The 18,077-nt window shown below is 35.9% G+C and overlaps 1 protein-coding gene and 1 non-coding gene across 8 annotated transcripts in view; both read left to right on the top strand.

Moving 5' to 3' along the window:
- The window catches only part of VTI1A (vesicle transport through interaction with t-SNAREs 1A), a 363,113-nt gene that overhangs the window by 25,187 nt on the left and 319,849 nt on the right, over positions 1-18,077 (top strand). The window lies entirely within an intron of this gene.
- Positions 12,758-12,830, top strand: TRNAR-UCG (transfer RNA arginine (anticodon UCG)). The gene has a single exon. It is a non-coding gene; the product is annotated as a tRNA-Arg (tRNA).

Genomic DNA, 18,077 nt, shown 5'->3' with positions numbered 1-18,077 from the left:
GTAGTATCTGTTAAATATTGTCATTAATATCAACAAAGAATTGACTTTAGCATACCTAAAGACAACAACCAAATAGCTTTATAATTAAAAAGTTTCAAATATTGTCATACACTGAGAATTTGGTTTATAATATGCCCCAAATATACAAGGCAGTGTAATACACAGCTAGAAATAATATGGTGGAAGCTGAAATGATTTAAATCAAATTCGCACTAGTAAAAACAAATACTATTAAAATTAATTTCAAACTAAAGAACAAACAAGGAAGCTGCGGAAGAGAACTTTCAAGCTGCTGTTCTTTCTATTCATTTCATTCTTTTTAATTTTAGTGGTTTTCAATAGTTTGTTGTTTTGGTATAGATTACTAAAAATAACTTACATATATTTAGTACTTATCATGCATCAAGCATTGTGCAAGAGAGCAAAAGATGAATAAGACATATTCTTCAAGGGGCTCGTAGTCAATAACTGTCTTAACTCAGGTAAGTGAAATGATGGAGGTTCTGATGGGAGAGTATGTGAAAGGGCACACTTTCAGGGAGGGACATCCAACCCAGGTGTTTGTGTAGGAATGAAGTGGGGTTGTGAGGGAAGGCACCCAGTAGGAAGGAATACCCACACTGAGACTTGAAGGGCGAGGAGGAATTTGAGAGAAGCAGGGTCTCCTCAGGTTGAAAGAATAACGTAAACAAAGTGGGGAGCGGAGGAGGAGAATATCGTGGAAGGGAGGAAGGGGAGGCCTAGAGTGTTTGATATCCTCCAGGTTTAACATGTGGGACTAGAGCCTTAGTTCCCAAACTTTGCTACACGTTAGAATCACCTGGGGGTCTTTAAGAACTCCTGCCGCCTAGCGCCCACTCCCAGATGTTGTGGTTTAATTGGTCTGGGCTGCGAATTGGGCATCAGCCCTTGATGAGCCTGAGAGCTCGGCAAGGCTTTGCCGGTTAAGTTGAGGAGCTTGGCCGTTATCTCGTTTGTGATTAGAAGTGATTGAAAGATTACACATGCTGGGTAATGTACTTGCTTTATATTTAATGAAGCATTTAAAACAGTGAAGCTCTTTCTTTCATTTGAGTTGCAGTGCCGTTTAACTTGCTTTCATTCTTTTTCTCCCAAATCTTCAATGCTATTCTTTTAAATACTTTTTTTTTTAACTTGGCAAAAGCCAGTATCTTACAATGACAGTTACCCACATGTCTTTTGCATCAAACGACTTTAAAAATTAATTTCTTTTTGGTTTGAAGTTAGGTACCATGATAGCCATTATTTGGGGGAAACAGGTGCCCTAGCATGAATAATTTTTCTCCCTAGGTGGCAAAACACATATTTTAAATTCTCACTTGAGCCTAGAGAAAAATAAAACCCTCAGCCTTTAATCTCATACTACTAAATAGACTGTGCCTTTGACCTCTGACCTGAGGTCAATGCCAATAGAACATCTTCATGTGAATTTTTTGTTCATAAATATGCACTTTGCTTTGGAAACAGGTATATTAATTCCTTTGTAAGAACAGAAATATGATTATAGAAATTATATATATATATATGTTGTTTCCGGATTTAGTAGGAAAAAACTATGTATATATATATATTTTTCCTTCCCCCTGTGATGTCTTGCAAGACTGATCGTAACTTAATTTTTTAAAAGAATTGTCAAGAAATTGCTAGTAATCTGTAATCAGAGAAAAAGAAGTATGGATGTGGCAGATAAATAGGATTCTGTTATGGCCAACATCTTCATTGATCTTAGCAGAATTGCTCTTTGCCTCCCCTGTGTCTGTATTTTCTCTTGGCAGTAAGCCGAGTGAATTTGGAATAGAAAGAAAGAGAGAAAATCTACTTGGTTCCAAATGATGATAGCTGTGCATTGGTGTGTGGAAAATAACTTACAACTTGATAGTAGAATTACTAGAGGATTTCTCTTGTTTAGGGAGAAGATTGAAGTTCTTTTTGTGGCCAGGTTGGAGAACTTCTAATTTAATATAACCCATAGTTTATGATATCAATTTAAATCTTATCATCATATCAAATGGTATTTTAATTATGAAATAACTTTTAAACTATTTCTGAACTGCAGTCAAAAAGGACTCAGATTAGAAAAAAAATACTATCCTGAGCCTTAATTGCTATTTTTTTTTTTTTTTTTGGCCACACTGTGCGGCATGTGGGACCTTAGTTCCCCAAGTAGGGGTTGACCCCGTGCCCCCTGCAGTGGAAGCACAGAGTCTTAACCACTGGATTGCCAGGGAAGTCCCTTTAATTACTACTTTAAAATCTATTCTGTTTCTTAAAGTAAAATAGTTATTTTCTCAGGTTTTCTTTAAACATAGTGAATTGATTGAAGAGTCTTGGTTTATGGTTATATTGTTTTGCTATAGACTCTGCAGTCAGAGAAATTATCATCATGAAAGTATATAATTTCAAGATGTTATCATTATAAGATTCACAAACTTACATCTTTTTAGCTAATTATTACCCACTCAGGTAGATTCTACGGCAATAATGCTTCTATGTGTTTGGAAATAAAGATTTGGGGTGAGATTTTTGTCAGTGCATTTTATAGCTGAGAGGGCTTTCTATTTTCCTAGTCTGTTCAGGGACTATCAAAGTAGCAAAATTATGTTTTCTAATTCAAACGGAATGTGGCCATAGATGGCACTGTGGCTCGCCCTGATATTTAACATATACCGTATTGTGGCATTTTCTGAGAGAAATTTCTGAGACCAAAATCATCTACAACAGTCCCTTTGTACTTTTCACTCTGAAGAGGAATGATTTTAAACCCGGCAGAACTAGAAATACTAACTATATTTTTTAACGTTAGTAAATAGATCATGAGCAGCTGTATTTCTTGAGCCCTCAGAAATGTTTTTCAAAATGGGGTCTCTTAATACTATCTCTGCAAAATGTTTTTACATAGGTATAGCGCCTAGAGAATGCCAGTTAAAGTACGCCCGTGACACTCATTCTCATCTCCCAGAAATGATTATTGAAACCTTGCCATTAAATCAAGGCATTTTGTCTTTTGAATTCTGTCATGGCTGGGGCTAAACAACTGTCATTGGCAAGTGACAAGAGGCATAGACAGCAGGGAAAAGGAAAAGAGAGAAAGTAGGAGCAGGGGAAAATAAAAGTGTAAGAGAGAGGGGGGGAAAATACCAGATATGTACCAGAAGGGTGAGGTGCTGGCAGGCAGCAATTGCCTCGGGTGCCAGTTCGTTGAGACTCATGAAGTGATCTGCTTACTCCTGCTATATCCTGATACTTTTAATGTCTTTTTGGAATCTAGGTAGTACTAAGAAATATCTCAAAGTACAAACTGATGTCATTAGGTTCACATTTGCCTAAAGACTTTTTCAGTCCTCCAGTTTTAAAAAAAAATCCATAAATATTTACAAATTTATGGTTTTTTTGTTTTGTTTTGGTTTTTTTGCTAATTATTCCTCCCTCAGGTAGATTCTAGGGAAATAAACTTTCCATATGTCTGGAAATATAGATTTGCATGCAAATCTATCACATGCAAATAGTCAGAAGACTCCACACGTGAAGGAATATTAAGTCAATTATATTTTTGTACTCCAGGTCATAAACTTGGGGATCTGATGCATTTCTACCTTGATGTTGATATTTTAGTAAAGTCAGGATGCTTGCTTTTGGGGGCAGAAAAGATATGGTCTTTCTTTTCACTGAATGCTAGTGGTAATGGGTAGTTTTCCTCTTTGGTCTAGAGCAGAGTTTCTCAACCTTGGTACTGTTGAAATTTTGGACTGGATGATTCTTTGTTGGGGGTGGGAGGAAGGTGTCCTGTGCTTTGCAGGGTGTTTAGCAACATCTCTGGCCTTTACCCACTAAATGCCAGTGGCCCACTTCCACTCCACCCCAGTCGTGACAATCAAAAAATGTCTCCAGATATTCCAGATGTCCCCACTGAGGCAAAATTATCCCTGATTGAGAACCCCTCAATCTAGAATGATCACTGATAGGGCTTTTAAAGGGAGAGGGAGAGAGAACTAACTATTGAGGGCCTCCATGTTGTATATCATTTATTCTTCATAGCCAGTTTATAATTCAGTCATACAAGGTTATGAAAAGCTGACACTTTCCCAGGGTCTCATAATTTGGATCCAGGACTTGAAATCAAACCTATCTGACTCTAAAGCTACTAAATCATACTGCTTTATAGCATTTCTCTTTAAAGAGTCACTGAAGTCTCTGTTAGTTCCAGTGTGTCCAGAAAAAGAAAACTTGGTTCAGTAACTAACCTACATTTATTTCAAATAGGCTGTAAACCAAGAGAAGCAGGTGATGTAGTGGAAAGTACGCTGGATTAAGCATCAAAGTTCTGGCTTTGGGTGTCAGCTCTGATACTAACAAGCTGAGTGCCACTGGGCAAGTCACTGTGCCCTGGCTTCTTCAACTCTGAAACGCGGGTCAACCTCCACATTGTCTATGTGAGCTATGTTATTTAACAATTTTGAAAGTGGGAATGCTTGGCATTTTAAGACCAACAAAAGTTTTCACGTTGCTTTAAAACTATTCTATATGCAGTTTAGGACAATAGATGTGCTTTGGAACTTTGGGCTCACTTTACCTGTTAGTCTCATATTGATATGTCTTCCATTTCTACAATACCTAGCCCATTATTCATCTCCTTTGTGAAGTCTTTTCTAATTATCTTTCTGTCATGATAGATTTTCTTTACTTCCCATTTGCCTTGGCGCTTACGTTATTAACCTGTACCAATGTACACACTGTTTCCATGTCAGAGCTGAAATGAATTAGTGATTTTCACTTACTTATGTTTTATTACTCCAGCCAAATTATAAGATCTTCAAGAGAAAAAACTGGGTGTTCCACTTCTAAGTTTTCTGAAGTAGTTTATAAATGCTGTACATAGTAGGTATTCAATAAGTGCCTACTGAATTAAATTTAAGAATTTGTAATTTTAAAGCAAATCTTTTTCAGATGAAACATCCATGATACATGGTGGGCACACAAAACATATAAGTATTCCAACAAAACATCAAGTGTGAATTGTTCTTTAAGCACAATTTCTGTTTAACTTTAGTGGAGCAAAATAATAATGCCATGTGTTGCAATATATTTTTTCTCTGTTCTGACTCCTTTTAAATTTCTCAGACCTGGGAATTAAGATGCTTTAAGAATGAAGTTTCTGAAATGCTCTATTGGGTACATCTTTTCAGAAATAGCCATCTGTAGGAAAATATGACATATTCATTGGCAGAGAAGAGCTGATAAATACAATTTGATGTAGTGTTTCAGCAAGCATTTCAATAACTTTTTGACATTTTCCTGTAGTCCTTATTTGCCTTATCAATAGTTATAGTGACATATGATTGTCAACTTTTTATATTAAGACCAAACTAATAAATTAAATATGTTATGTTTATATCTGTTGAAAGCTGATGTTTTGGAAGGGTGTTAAAATACACTGACAGGTCCTGTTCATAAGCTTCTTTGGTATAAATATGCAGATGGCATCTTTAGATATTGTTTGTACACATGCAGATAGACAGAAAGTGTTGACAACGTAACAAATGCAGATGTCAACCTCACAATTTAACCTTTCTGTGTAGAAGAAGATGTTAGTTTTAAGTTATGTGTATCTTTTAACTTTATTTCAAAGTTTTTATTATTTTTTAGCCTGTTATCACTACTGTTTCATGTACGGCTGAAAGCAGCCATTGCAAGAAGATTTACGCTTGAGAGCTTTTCTCTGTCATGCTCCTACTTCAACAATTGCAACTGTACAGATGTATTTATTTTTCTAATTCTTCAGGTTATTTTCCGTGTTGTTTCCTATCTCCTGAATCTTCTTGTAGCATCCTTCTATTTACTGTTACAAAATATTTGGGGTTAATAAGAAAGCCTAAGGAAAACAGTATGAACCCCACCTCCCTGCCCCACACATACTTTATGTTAAAGCATTTCTTACAACACTTTGCCACACTTATGTCTGTGCTAAGATCTAACAGAGTGTCGTGCAGCACTTTTTAAAATTTTTGGCTTATAGAGGCTCATATGGGACAGCAGTGGGTAGGCTGGAAAGAGAACTGGGTATTCTAGTTAGGAGAATATTCTAAGAAAGAATATTCTTCTGCTTAAATGCTATCGAAAACTAGTCGTGTACACCTTTAAATCCAAGATAGTAAGATTTTATAGTCATTGCATGCAGAAACCATTAGAAATAATGTCACAGGTCCACATGTACCCCCAAGAATAAATAACCCTTAAGGTTCCCTGAAATAAACATCAGATTAAAGATACTATCATTTCCGAACCTACACACAGGCCTTTTTTCTCCTTGACTCTGTGGCCAATCCCTAGGCCACATCATTTCTGAATTTCCACATCCACGTACTTCTGTTTACTGCATATCCTTGATTTTACCACACTTACATCTCCTCTTACTTCAGTGCATGTGTGTGGATCTGTTAAAACAGTAACATATCAGAGATAATATCGCTTTTTTAGGGGGTAAAGTAACCTTAGAATAAGGGGAATTGTGTAGGCATATATGTCTTATAAATGCTCTGTACCTGGGTTGAGAAACACTATGATAGAGTTAAGAAACTTTTTAAGAGAGGGTGTTTCTACAGTATTGCTTCCTTAAGGACTATAGTAATGTATCGTTTTTCGAGCTAGTGATTCTTTATTTTTTAATTTTTAAAATATATATCTTAAAACTGTAGTAATTTATTTATTTATTTTTTGGCCATGCCGCAGCTTGTGGGGATCTTCATTCCTCAACCAGGGATTGAACCCATGCTTTGTTTCCACTTAGTCTTGTTCCTCCAACTACATTACATACTATTTTAGAATAGGAATTGTGATTTCTCGTGCTGTTTGAGAGCCTATAAATTCTAAATAAATATTTGTGAATTAACAGATGAATAGGCATATCATGTCTATTCATGATATTTTAAGAGAAAATAAAAATAGTTGTCCAGTTAGCTAATCTCTGTGGTAAGTGAAGAGAGTCAAGTTGGACTGTGTTATGAAATATATATTACAATGCAGAGCTTTCCTAAGTTGGGGTAAAATGCCTGTCTTCTTCTTGATTAAAATATAGGACTTGGCTATCCCATATCAACCAGAACCAGACCCAAAGACATTAGTTAACAGGACTGTAATCATGTCCACTGGTTCCTAAAAAAGATTAAGATTGTTTTTTCTTTAAAATAGTACATTTTTTATATTTAATTTATCATACCCCAAGCAAACAATCTTCTATATTTAAAATATAAAGCACAGTAATCACAACACAAACTTTAGTTTTATAACCTCAGCAGCTGTATTTGTTTAAAATACTTCATGGGGTTTTGTTTTTCCCATCTTTCTTAAGTTGTTAGAAATTTTCTGAGTTCTTCCTTTGTTTCTGAAAATATATAACTTTCTCACTGGTGAGTGCAAAAGGACCTTTCTGTTCACAAATTGGCACCCATGATTTTAAATTCACAGCGTACATTATCCAACCCCAACTGCTGTTGCCTTCATCCTGTCCATTCAGGCAGCTGACAGTCACAGTCAGAAGTCAGGATTATGGCTCCTCCTTTTCCAATACTGAAAATATTAACTACAGATTAGCAGTAGTTAAAACCAGGAGTGCTCAATTGAATTCTTTGTGGTATTTGAAAAACGCACACACACACACACAAAAACACAAGTGAAGAACTCCCCTGGGGAGACTGGTCTGCAGACCTGAATTGGGTCTCAGGTGATTCCAGTGTACATCTTTACAAAAGAACCATTAAACTAATGTTTTCCAGTCTTTTCACTACCAAGAAAACCAAATCAAAAACATTTATTAAGGAAGCATTGATTTCCATAATTTTTAGATTAACATAGGTAGGAAGATAGAATTTTAAATATTTGAGTGAAGTCAAGGTTTGTTAAATCAGTGTGAGAGAACTGAGTTCATATAATTCTAGCTTAAACAAACAAAAATTCTGATGTTTGATTAGGCTGTGTAGTCTTGTACTGGCTAAGTATATGATCACCACTAAACTTTCTGAAATATTGAAAGCAACTCATGAACCCTTGAGTACCTTTCTGGATATCTGGTAGAGCAGGAAGAGAGAGCAAGGCTGAGAGGTAACGGAAAGTGTGTTGATGACTAGACAGACAGAACTGCACATTTCAAGAGTGAAGCTAGATAGTGCCTCTCGGAAAACAAAGGAAGCTGGGAATGTTGACTTTCCAGCTGCATCCTCTCTAAATTGAAGAGGAAGAGGAAGAAGGGGCTAATGTTTATTGAGTGCTCATTACGTACCAAAACCTGTATTAAGGACAGTTTGTATTTTGTCTCTTCAGAAGCCCTACGAAGTTAGATGTTAAGACTGTTTTAGAGATGAAGAGACACATCCTCAGTCAGATACAAGGTGGTTTGCCCAAGGTCATTGAGCTGGTCAGTGGCTGAGCGAGAATGAAAAACCAAGATTCTTTGATTCTGTATCCAGTGTTCTTTCCAATATACCACTCTGTCTTCTAAATGCGCTTCCTGCCATGGTCCAGTTTTTTAAAAGTCATGTCGGACCCTGGCTACATGAAGAACATCTCTCTGGTCTTCATTTATGGTTGGTTCAATATTTGTGGAATATTAAGTTGTAGGGAACCTTATAACCAATACTCTAGGAATGTCTATGAGTTCTCTAGAGCCCAAGAGTTGCGTATACTGTGAAAGGAAAGATCTACTGGGGATCCTAAGGCTCAGTAGTCCCAGAAATTATGCGATAGGTCACAGTGGCGTATCTTATATATTAACAAAGAATTTTTTTTAATAAAAGAAAAAAGACCTTAAGTTCCTCAAAGTTATTATTTAATTTTATTCTTGTGTATGGAACTTTTGCCTCTCTCTCAGCTCTCTGTTTCCTCCTTCGGACAATGAAGTGGTTAGACTAGACCAGTAGTTCTTAAAGTAGACCAATAGATCAGTAAGTGGGAATCACCTGGAGGGCTCATTGCTGGGCCCACCTGAGAGTTTCTGATTCAGAAGGCCCAGCAAGGGGCCTGGGGATTTGCATTTCTAAAGAATTCCAGGTTGGAACTTCCCCCGTGGCACAGTGGGTAAGAATCCGCCTGCCAATGCAGGGGACAGGTGTTCGAGCCCTGGTCCGGGAAGATCCCACATGCCGCGGAGCAACTAAGCCCATGCACCACAACTACTGAGCCCGTGCCCCACAATTACTGAAACCCGCATACCTAGAGCCCTTGCTCTGCAACAAGAGAAACCACCGCAATGAGAAGCCCGCGCACCGCAACAAAGAGTAGCCCCTGCTCGCTGCAACTAAAGAAAGCCCGTGCGCAGCAACGAAGACCCAACGCAGCCAAAAATAAATAAGTAAATTAAAAAAAAAAAAAGAATTCCAGGTTGACGCTGAAGCATCATCCTGGGACCACACTTTGAGAGCCACTGGAGGAGATGATCCATAAAGTCTCTTCCAGCTCTAAAATTTATCTGATTCAGCTTGTCAATTTCCTGGACTTCTTGGAAGATAGCTGTATCTTCCACTTTGAAGATGTATGCCTTGAATCTCTGCTTTATTTAATTGTGTTTGTTGCCCTTTCTATTCATAGGGCAAGTTCTTTTCCCTTAGAAATTATTTCCTCCCCCCCCCCACCGCATTCTTTGTGTATTGCCAAACAGAATGTTTGTTTAACTAATGTTAGTGCAGTGCATTTCCAGAGCTGCCCTTTGGGGAAATTTAAATGAAATGTTAAAATATCATTAAGAATGCAAATAATAAATTCTTTGATTAGCTGTAGGCATCTTTACATTGGGATGACTAAAAAAGGTTCTGGTTAATTAGAAGTAATTTGTTAGAAACCTGAATCCTCCTCTTTTTCTCTCTCAGATTAAAACTCAGTTCCCAGCTGGATGCTTATAAGTGCAGGAAATGTAATTGTCAGATGATTAATTGCAAAAGGTAGATAATTAGAGTTCATATGATGTGTCAAATATGGGTAACCAAGAGGTTGACTACAGGTTGAAAGAGAACAGCTGAAATCTAGATTGTGTGTTGTGACTATCAATGGGTGATTTACCTTTACCACCAGAGCTTGAAGAAAGGGTTAGGTAGAAAAAGCAGTTGCCTAAACCTTGCCTTTTATTTTTTATCCCATTTTGGGCAAATTCTTCATAATAAAAATTACTAGAAAAGAGTTCCCATTACCTGAAATCAGGCTTAGAACATTGAGCTGTTGCTGAATTACCTTTTCTAATGTCAAATAAAGGATTTGGGATTTGTAGCTGTATTTCAGTACCATATGTATTTTTAAACTCCATTAAACCTATCTTAAATATTTCTTTCCCTAGTTGTAATGGCTGGCTTTTATTTCCTAAAAATAATGACCAAATCTTATCTCCTTTGAAATTAGTATCTCTTGTTCCTGGAAGTTAAATGTTTTCACTGTAAGCATTGGATTCCAAATGGAATAGTTTTGCCTTCAAAAAAGAAAATGTACTTATGATATTTCTTTAAAAATCATCCATCAAAAAAATTAGCGAGTTGGAAAAAAAAAATCCTGCAGCCTGTCAGTAATTAAATTAGCCATCTCTATTCTGGCTCACCTGTTGGTTTATTTAAAATCACAATGAAATTAATAGAAACTAGATTTTTCTCCTGCATTTGTAAATGGGACTTTCTCCATCTTCTAAACTTTGTATTTTTACTGAAGAGTTTTTCAGCTCTCAGAAATACTGCTTTACAAATTCAGCTAATGACCCAAACCCAGCTTGTTTGTTGTGTAGGAGTTGTATTAAAATAACTCACTGTATGAGTATTGTCATTAATGATATGCTCATTTTGATAATGGGGCTGCAGATTCTTAGTCTGTAGTCCTTGGGGAGATGCTACAATTTTTTTTTTAACCAAGTATTGTTCTGGCTCCTTCCTTGATTGGCCCAGAAATAGCAATCAGCTGGGGAGCAGGATGACATGCCTCTTAGCGATCCCTTTGATCTTTGAGATGAGTATCAACATTGTATGCTTCCTAATGGAAGTGTAATTTAATGAAATCTATTGGGTAAACATACTTCAGATGTTCAAAGGAGGTGACAAAATTTTTGCTGGCAGCCAGGACCTGGCGGCTTTCCAGCTTGCCTCTAGCTGCTATGCATATAGCATTGAGAAAGGCACTTAAAATAGGAACACAAAGTATTACTTTCATTGTTTCAACCCCCCTGCCTGCCCTCCCCTACCAATTTCTTTCCCTTAGGTTTATTTTTGTGGTATTTCTGTGAGTACCCTTTGACATATAACCTTTCCTATATAAAGTGGCATGTGAGATTTGATCTTTTTATATTTTTCTTGTTTTATTTTATGACACCAAGAGTAGTACATTGGGTGTATGGCACCAAAGTCAGGAGAAGTTGTAGCCATGAGACTTACATGGAACATCCTAGAGGGAAAAAGGCACTCTATAAAAAGTACATATTTTCAGTATTGGTGGATTAAATTAAACATCTATTTTGGGGAGGAGATGATAGAGCACTTTTGTTTTAACAATCCTTGAGGAAGTGTGATGGAAATAGACATAGACATCAGAAGTCGGGGACCTGACTAATCTCAGCAATGTCACTTTCTAGCTGTCATGTAGGGCCAGTCACTTTCTCTGGGCCTCAGTTTCCTTAGCTGTAAAATAAATAGATTGAATTAGATAATCCCAAAGGTCATTTTCAGCTCCAAGATTTTATGATTCTTTTTAAAACTGAATATCACCGTCCAATAAAAATATTATGGCAGCCACATGTGTAATTTTAAATTTCCTAGTAACCACATTAAAAAAAAAAGAGTCGAAATTAATTTTAGTAATATATTCTATTTAACCCAATAGATCCAAGCAAAATATTATCATTTCAGTATGTAATAAGTTTTAAAAATTATTGAGATATTTTACATTCTTTTTTTCTTTCTAAGTCTTCAAAAGCCAGTGCATATTTTACACAGCGTATTTCCGTTCTGACTATCCATATTTCAAGTGCTCAATAATCACATACGGCTGGTGGCTACCGATTTGGACAGCAGCTCTAGATGCTACAATCCAACTATTCCAAACCACATTCCCAGGAGACAGTTGGGCATGAAAGTAAAGGTTCTGAGGCCTCCTCTAAACCAGTGGTTCTCAACTTTGGCTGTACCACCCAGGGAGCTTTAGGAAATACTGCTTCCTGGATACCCTTGGTCTAGGTGGAGCCAGGGCACAGGGATTTTTAAAGCTTCCCAGGTGATTGCAATGTTCAGTCCAGGTTGAGAACTGCTGCACTAGCCATAGTGCCCCTAAATGCAGCTGTGTTGTATTCCATAGACTCCCCACCATCAAGGAAGCCTCTATAACCTCCAACCCCACTGTCTACACCCCACTTTCTAGGTAATAAGGAGTATATAGGATCTTTAGATCAGATCCAAAATGTCGACACTCAGTATACCATAAATTAAGGGACTGATAGATTTTGTTTCTTCCATTAAAAATAAGGATGTGATACATAAGAGAGTGTGGGCACTGAAGGGTTTTCAGAACAATAACAGCAAAAAAAAATCATGTAAGGTATAAGAGGAGCCTTTGACATATAAAAACTCTTAAGTCTTTTATAATCTCAGAAATTCTGTGCAGTATATGAGGCAACGTCCAATCAATTGATACTCCTTTTTTAAATATAGTTTTAGATTTTTTCTTAGATAAAAGTTTATTTCCTTATAGTCCAGCTTCCTTTTAAAAGAATAGCTTTATTGGCAATTCCCTGGTGGTCCAGTGGTTAGGACTCCACACTTCGATTGCAGAGGGCCCAGGTTCGATCCCTGGTCGGGGAACTAAGATCCCACAAGCTGAGCTACACAGCCAAAAAAAAAAAAAAAAAAAAAAAAAATAGCTTTATTGAGGTATAATTTATATACTATAAAATTTTCCACTATAAGTACACAATTCAAGGATTTTTAGGATATTTATACAGTTGTGCAACCACTACCACAATCCAGTTTTATAACACTTCCTAGAAGTTCTCTCATGCCCATTTGTAGTCAGTCTCATTCCCATTCCCAATCCCATGCCACTGCTGATCTGCTTTCTCTCTATATAGTAGTGCCTTTTCTAGAAATTTCATATAAATGGAATCATTTAATGTATCAAGCTTCTTTCACTTACCATAAGATTTTTGAGGTTCCTCTCTATTGTAGTATGTATCAATAATTTGTTTTGGGCTTCCCTGGTGGCGCAGTGGTTGGGAGTCTGCCTGCCAATGCAGGGGACGCGGGTTCGAGCCCTGGTCTGGGAAGATCCCACATGCCGCGGAGCAACTAGGCCCGTGAGCCACAATTACTGAGCCTGCGTGACCGGAGCCTGTGCTCCGCAACAAGAGAGGCCGCGATAGTGAGAGGCCCGCGCACCGCGATGAAGAGTGGCCCCCACTTGCCGCAACTGGAGAAAGCCCTCGCACAGAAACGAAGACCCAACACAGCCATAAATAAATAAATAAAAATTAAAAAAAAAATAAATAAATAAAAAATAATTTGTTTTTATTACTGAGTAATATTCCAGTGAATAAATATGTACCACATTTTATTTATCCATTTACCAGTTAATGGACATTTGGATTGATTCTAGTTTTTTACTGTGACTATGCTGTGAAAATTCACACACATGTCTGTGTGGAAACATGTTTTCATGTCTCTTGGGAAATTACCTAGGAGTGGAATTGCTGGGTCATTTGGTAAATATATGCTTTTCAAGAAACTACCACATTGTTTCTGAAGAGATTGTACCATTTTATATTCCCACCAGCAATATATATGAGGATTCCAATTTCTCCATATTCTTGTCAGCACGTGGCATTGTCAGTCTTTTGATGGTAGCCATCTAGTGGGTGTGTAATGACATCTCATTGTACTTTTAATTTGCATTTCCCTAATGACTATTGATTTCGAGCATCTCTTTATATGCTTACTAGATGTGTATATATCTTTGGGAAATGTCTGTTTAAATCTTTTGCCCATTTTTTCTTAGGTTGTTTGTCTTCTTATGATTGAGTTTTCGTGTATTCTGGATACAAGTCCTTTATCAGATACGTGGTTTGCAAATATTTTCTCCCAGTGTGTGGCTTGTCTTTTCGTTTCCTTAATGATGTCATTTGAAGTACAAAAGTTTTAAATTTTGATAGTGTTTAATCTATTAATTTTTTAATGGATTGTGCTTTCTGTATTGTATCTCACAAATTTCTGCCCAACCCAAGGATACAAAGATTTTCTTCTAGAAGTTTTAGAGTTCTAATTGTTATATTTAGGTCTATGATTATTTCAAATTAATTTTTTTTGTATGGCATGAGGTAAAGTATCTCAGTTATTTATTTCTTTTTGTATATGGATATCCAATTGTTCCAGCACTATTTGTTGAAAAACTTATTTTTTCCCCCATTGAATTCCCTTGGCTCTTTTGTAGAAAATCAGATGAGCATAGTGTAAGGGTTTATTTTTGGACTGTCAGTTCTGTTTCAGTGATCTATATGTCTGTGTTTATGCCAGTACCACAGTGTTCTGATTACTGTAGCTTTACAGTAAGTTTTGAAATCACATAGTGTAAGTTCTCCAACTTCGTTCTTTAAAAAAAAAAAAAATTCTAGGTTCTTGGCATTTCCATTTAACTTTAAGAATCAGCTTGTCAATTTCTATGAAAAAGTCTGCTGAGATTTTGATAGGGATTCATTGAATAGAATCAGTGTAGATCTATATGGGGGAAATTGCCATCTTAACAATATTAAGTCTTCCAATCCATTTATTTGTTTGTTCTTTAATTTCTCTCAGAAATGTTTTAGGTTTTTAGTATATGGTTCTTGTACTTCTTTTGAAATTTATTTCTAAATATTTTATTATTTATGATACTGTTGTGAATGAAGTTTTTTCTTAATTTTAATTTTTGTTTGTTCATTGTTAGTACATGGAAATATACTTGATTTTTGTACATTGATCTTGTATCCTGCAACCTTGCTAAACTCGCTTAATAATTCAAGTAGTTTTCTTTGTAGATTCTTCTGAATTTTCTACATAAAAGATCATGTCAACTGTGAATAAAGACAGTTTTGCTTCTTTGCAATATGTGTACCTTTAATTTTAATTAATTATTTATTTATTTGCCTTTTTATGCTGGCTAAAACCTTCACTACTGTGTTGACTAGAAGTAGTGAGAATGGATTTCCTTGTCTTGGTCCAGTTTTTGAGGGAACATATTAATATTTTTACCATTAGATTGATGTTAGCTGAGATGTTTTATAAATGTCCTTTATCAGGTGGAGGAATTTCCCTTTTAATCCTAGTTTGTTTTCAGTCTATATTATAAATGAGTGATGGATTTTGTCAAATGTTATTTCTGTGTCTATTGAGATGATCATGTGGTTTTTGTCCTTTGTTGTATTAATATGATGTATTACATTAATTGATTTTTAGATGTTAAACCAGCCTTGTATTCCTAGCATAAATCCCACTTTGTGATATTATATAATCTTTTGTATATGTTGCTGGATTTGGTTTACTAATATTGTGTTAAGGATTTTTACATTTATATTTATGAGGGATGTTGGTCTACTGTTTTCTTATCATGTCTCTGTCTGGATTTGGCATCATGGTAGTACTGGTCTCTACCAGTATAAGTTGGGAACTGTTTCTTCCTCTATTTTCTAAATCTCTTTGTGTAGGTTGTTTATTTCTCCTTTAAATATTTGATAGAATTCATCATGCAATGTAGGACTGGGCTTTTCCTTGTAGAGAGATTTTTTACTAATTTAATTTCTTTACTTGTCATAGGTCTATTCTAGTTCCATTTCTTTTTGATTCAGTTTTTTAAATTTATGTCTTTATAACTATTTGTCCACTTCATCTAAATTCTCTAATTTGTTGGTATAAGTTCTTCATAATATTTCCTTATAATCCTTTCAATTTCTGTCAGGCCTGTGACAATGTCTCCTCTTTCATTTTGGAGTTTTGTAATTTTGTCTTCTTCTTTCTTAATCAGTCTAGCTAAAAGTTTGTCAATTTTTTGGATCTCTTTTAAAAAACAACCTTTGGCTTCTTTGATTTTCTCTATTATTTTACGTATTTTCTATTTGATTTCTGCTCTGACCTTAATTATTTCCTTTCTTCTACTTTAGGTATCATTTGCTTTTTTCTTTCCAGCTTCCTTAAGTGGCAGCTTAGATTATTGATTTTAGACCCTTCTTCCTTTTTAAGATAAATATTTAAAGCTCTAAATTTCCTAACGCCAGCTTCTTTTAAAAATTTAAGCCCATGGCCATTTTCTGTATTATATTCCAGATTAATTTTAGTAGGCTAAACTAAAATTTGAAAATAGGCTTGGGAAGCTCTTAATCAGAGCTTTTTTTCCCCTAATACTGAGTTAAATGGTCTTAAGGTCTCAGGAGATATATATATCATTTCAAGATATATGAAATGCACAAGATGATGGAAATGTTTCTTTCTACGTGCAGTGAAGAGGCCCTAGTGTTCTGCCACCATGCTTTTGCCTTAAAAACGTTAGCCAAATAATAGTGGCCACCTGCTAGTAGTCCATTTCACTGAAGGGAATAATTCAGCATAGCTTTTTTTTCTCTAACTTAAAAAAATTTCCTCTTCAACTCTTAATTTTGAAACTTTTCAAGCATACAGAAAAGTTGAAAGAAGAGTACAATAATCGCCTATATGCCTCTACTTAAATTCAGTAGTAACTGTTAAAACTTTCCTTCATTTGCTTTCTCTGTCTCTTTCAGAGATACCTTAATTTCTTTAACCCGTGTATATTACTGAAGACGGAGTCAAGGATAAACTCCCAAGTTTCTAGCTTAAATAGGTTTTTCAATGGATGACGCTAGTTATTGAGTTGGGGAAGACTAGTGTGGGACATGTCAGTTTTTTATTTCTCTGTTTAGTGGGAGAATAGTGGTTGTAGAATCAATAATTTACTCTCAGATGTTTTAAATTTGAGTTACTATGAAACATCCCAGTGGGGAACTTAAATAGCCAGTTGGATATATCAAATTTGAGTTCAGAGGAGAAACTGAGTTAGATCTATTTTAATATTAGCATATAGATATTTTTAAACCTTTAAAAATAGATGAAAATACTTAGGTAGAGGAGAGAGTGTCAGAAGAGTGTTCTTGACCAAGCTCGCAGGAATTATAGCATTTCGAGTTCAAGCAGAGAATGGTTAGAATTGAATTAGAAAAAAAAAGCCACTGATGAGGTAGAAGCAAAGCCAGATCACTTCTACAGAGGAGACTATTTAAAGAAAGAAGATATTTCAACCAAGTTGATTGAAGTTAAGTTGATAAGAAGTTACATAAAATGAAGACATAAAAAAGTGTCCACTAGATTGTCTGCATGACACTCTTGACCTTGACTAGAACCTGTAGGTTGAGTGGCAGGAACTAAGATTCAGCAAACCCCTTTATGTTTTTCGGTTTTTTGTTTTGTTTTGGTTTGGTTTTTGTTTTTTGCTGCACCGCATGGCTTGCGGGATTTTAGTTCCCTGACCAGGGATCGAACCTGGGCCCCTGGCAGTGGAAGTGCAGACTTCTAACCACTGGACCACCAGGGTATTCTCAGCAAATCCCTTTAAAGCGTGGCTTGGTTACTCGCAACCATAGTCATTGAATAATTTATATATGAAGATCATTAAAATAAAATTATTGCTGTATTAAACAAATTCAGTGTTAAGTTTATTTCACTTAAGCAGATATTTATTAACTACCAATTTTAAGTCATTTAAATGGTCATGATGATGCAGATTGTGTTCTGATAAAATGGACAGTACAATTTTTGGTCAATGTCGTCCTGTCTGTGTTGCTGACAGAGAACTATTTCAGCTAAGAACTTAAGTTTATTCTGAATATTTGGGTAGAGCACTTAAGTGTGATCATGACCACTTACTAGTTTTTTTCAGTAGTTATTTACATCTCTTTTATTTCCAACCATACAGCCGCCAGTTGGACCAAAGTTTAAAACAAATTGCCTTAAAAAAAAGAAAAAAAAAGCCTGTTGACTTCTTTCTTCAGCAATGGAAGGAGGGGGGTAGTAAAA

Source organism: Eubalaena glacialis, chromosome 1, assembly GCF_028564815.1.
Source record: "Eubalaena glacialis isolate mEubGla1 chromosome 1, mEubGla1.1.hap2.+ XY, whole genome shotgun sequence".
In the NCBI taxonomy this organism is placed as follows: domain Eukaryota; kingdom Metazoa; phylum Chordata; class Mammalia; order Artiodactyla; family Balaenidae; genus Eubalaena; species Eubalaena glacialis.
This window is presented reverse-complemented; position numbering and strand designations above follow the sequence as displayed.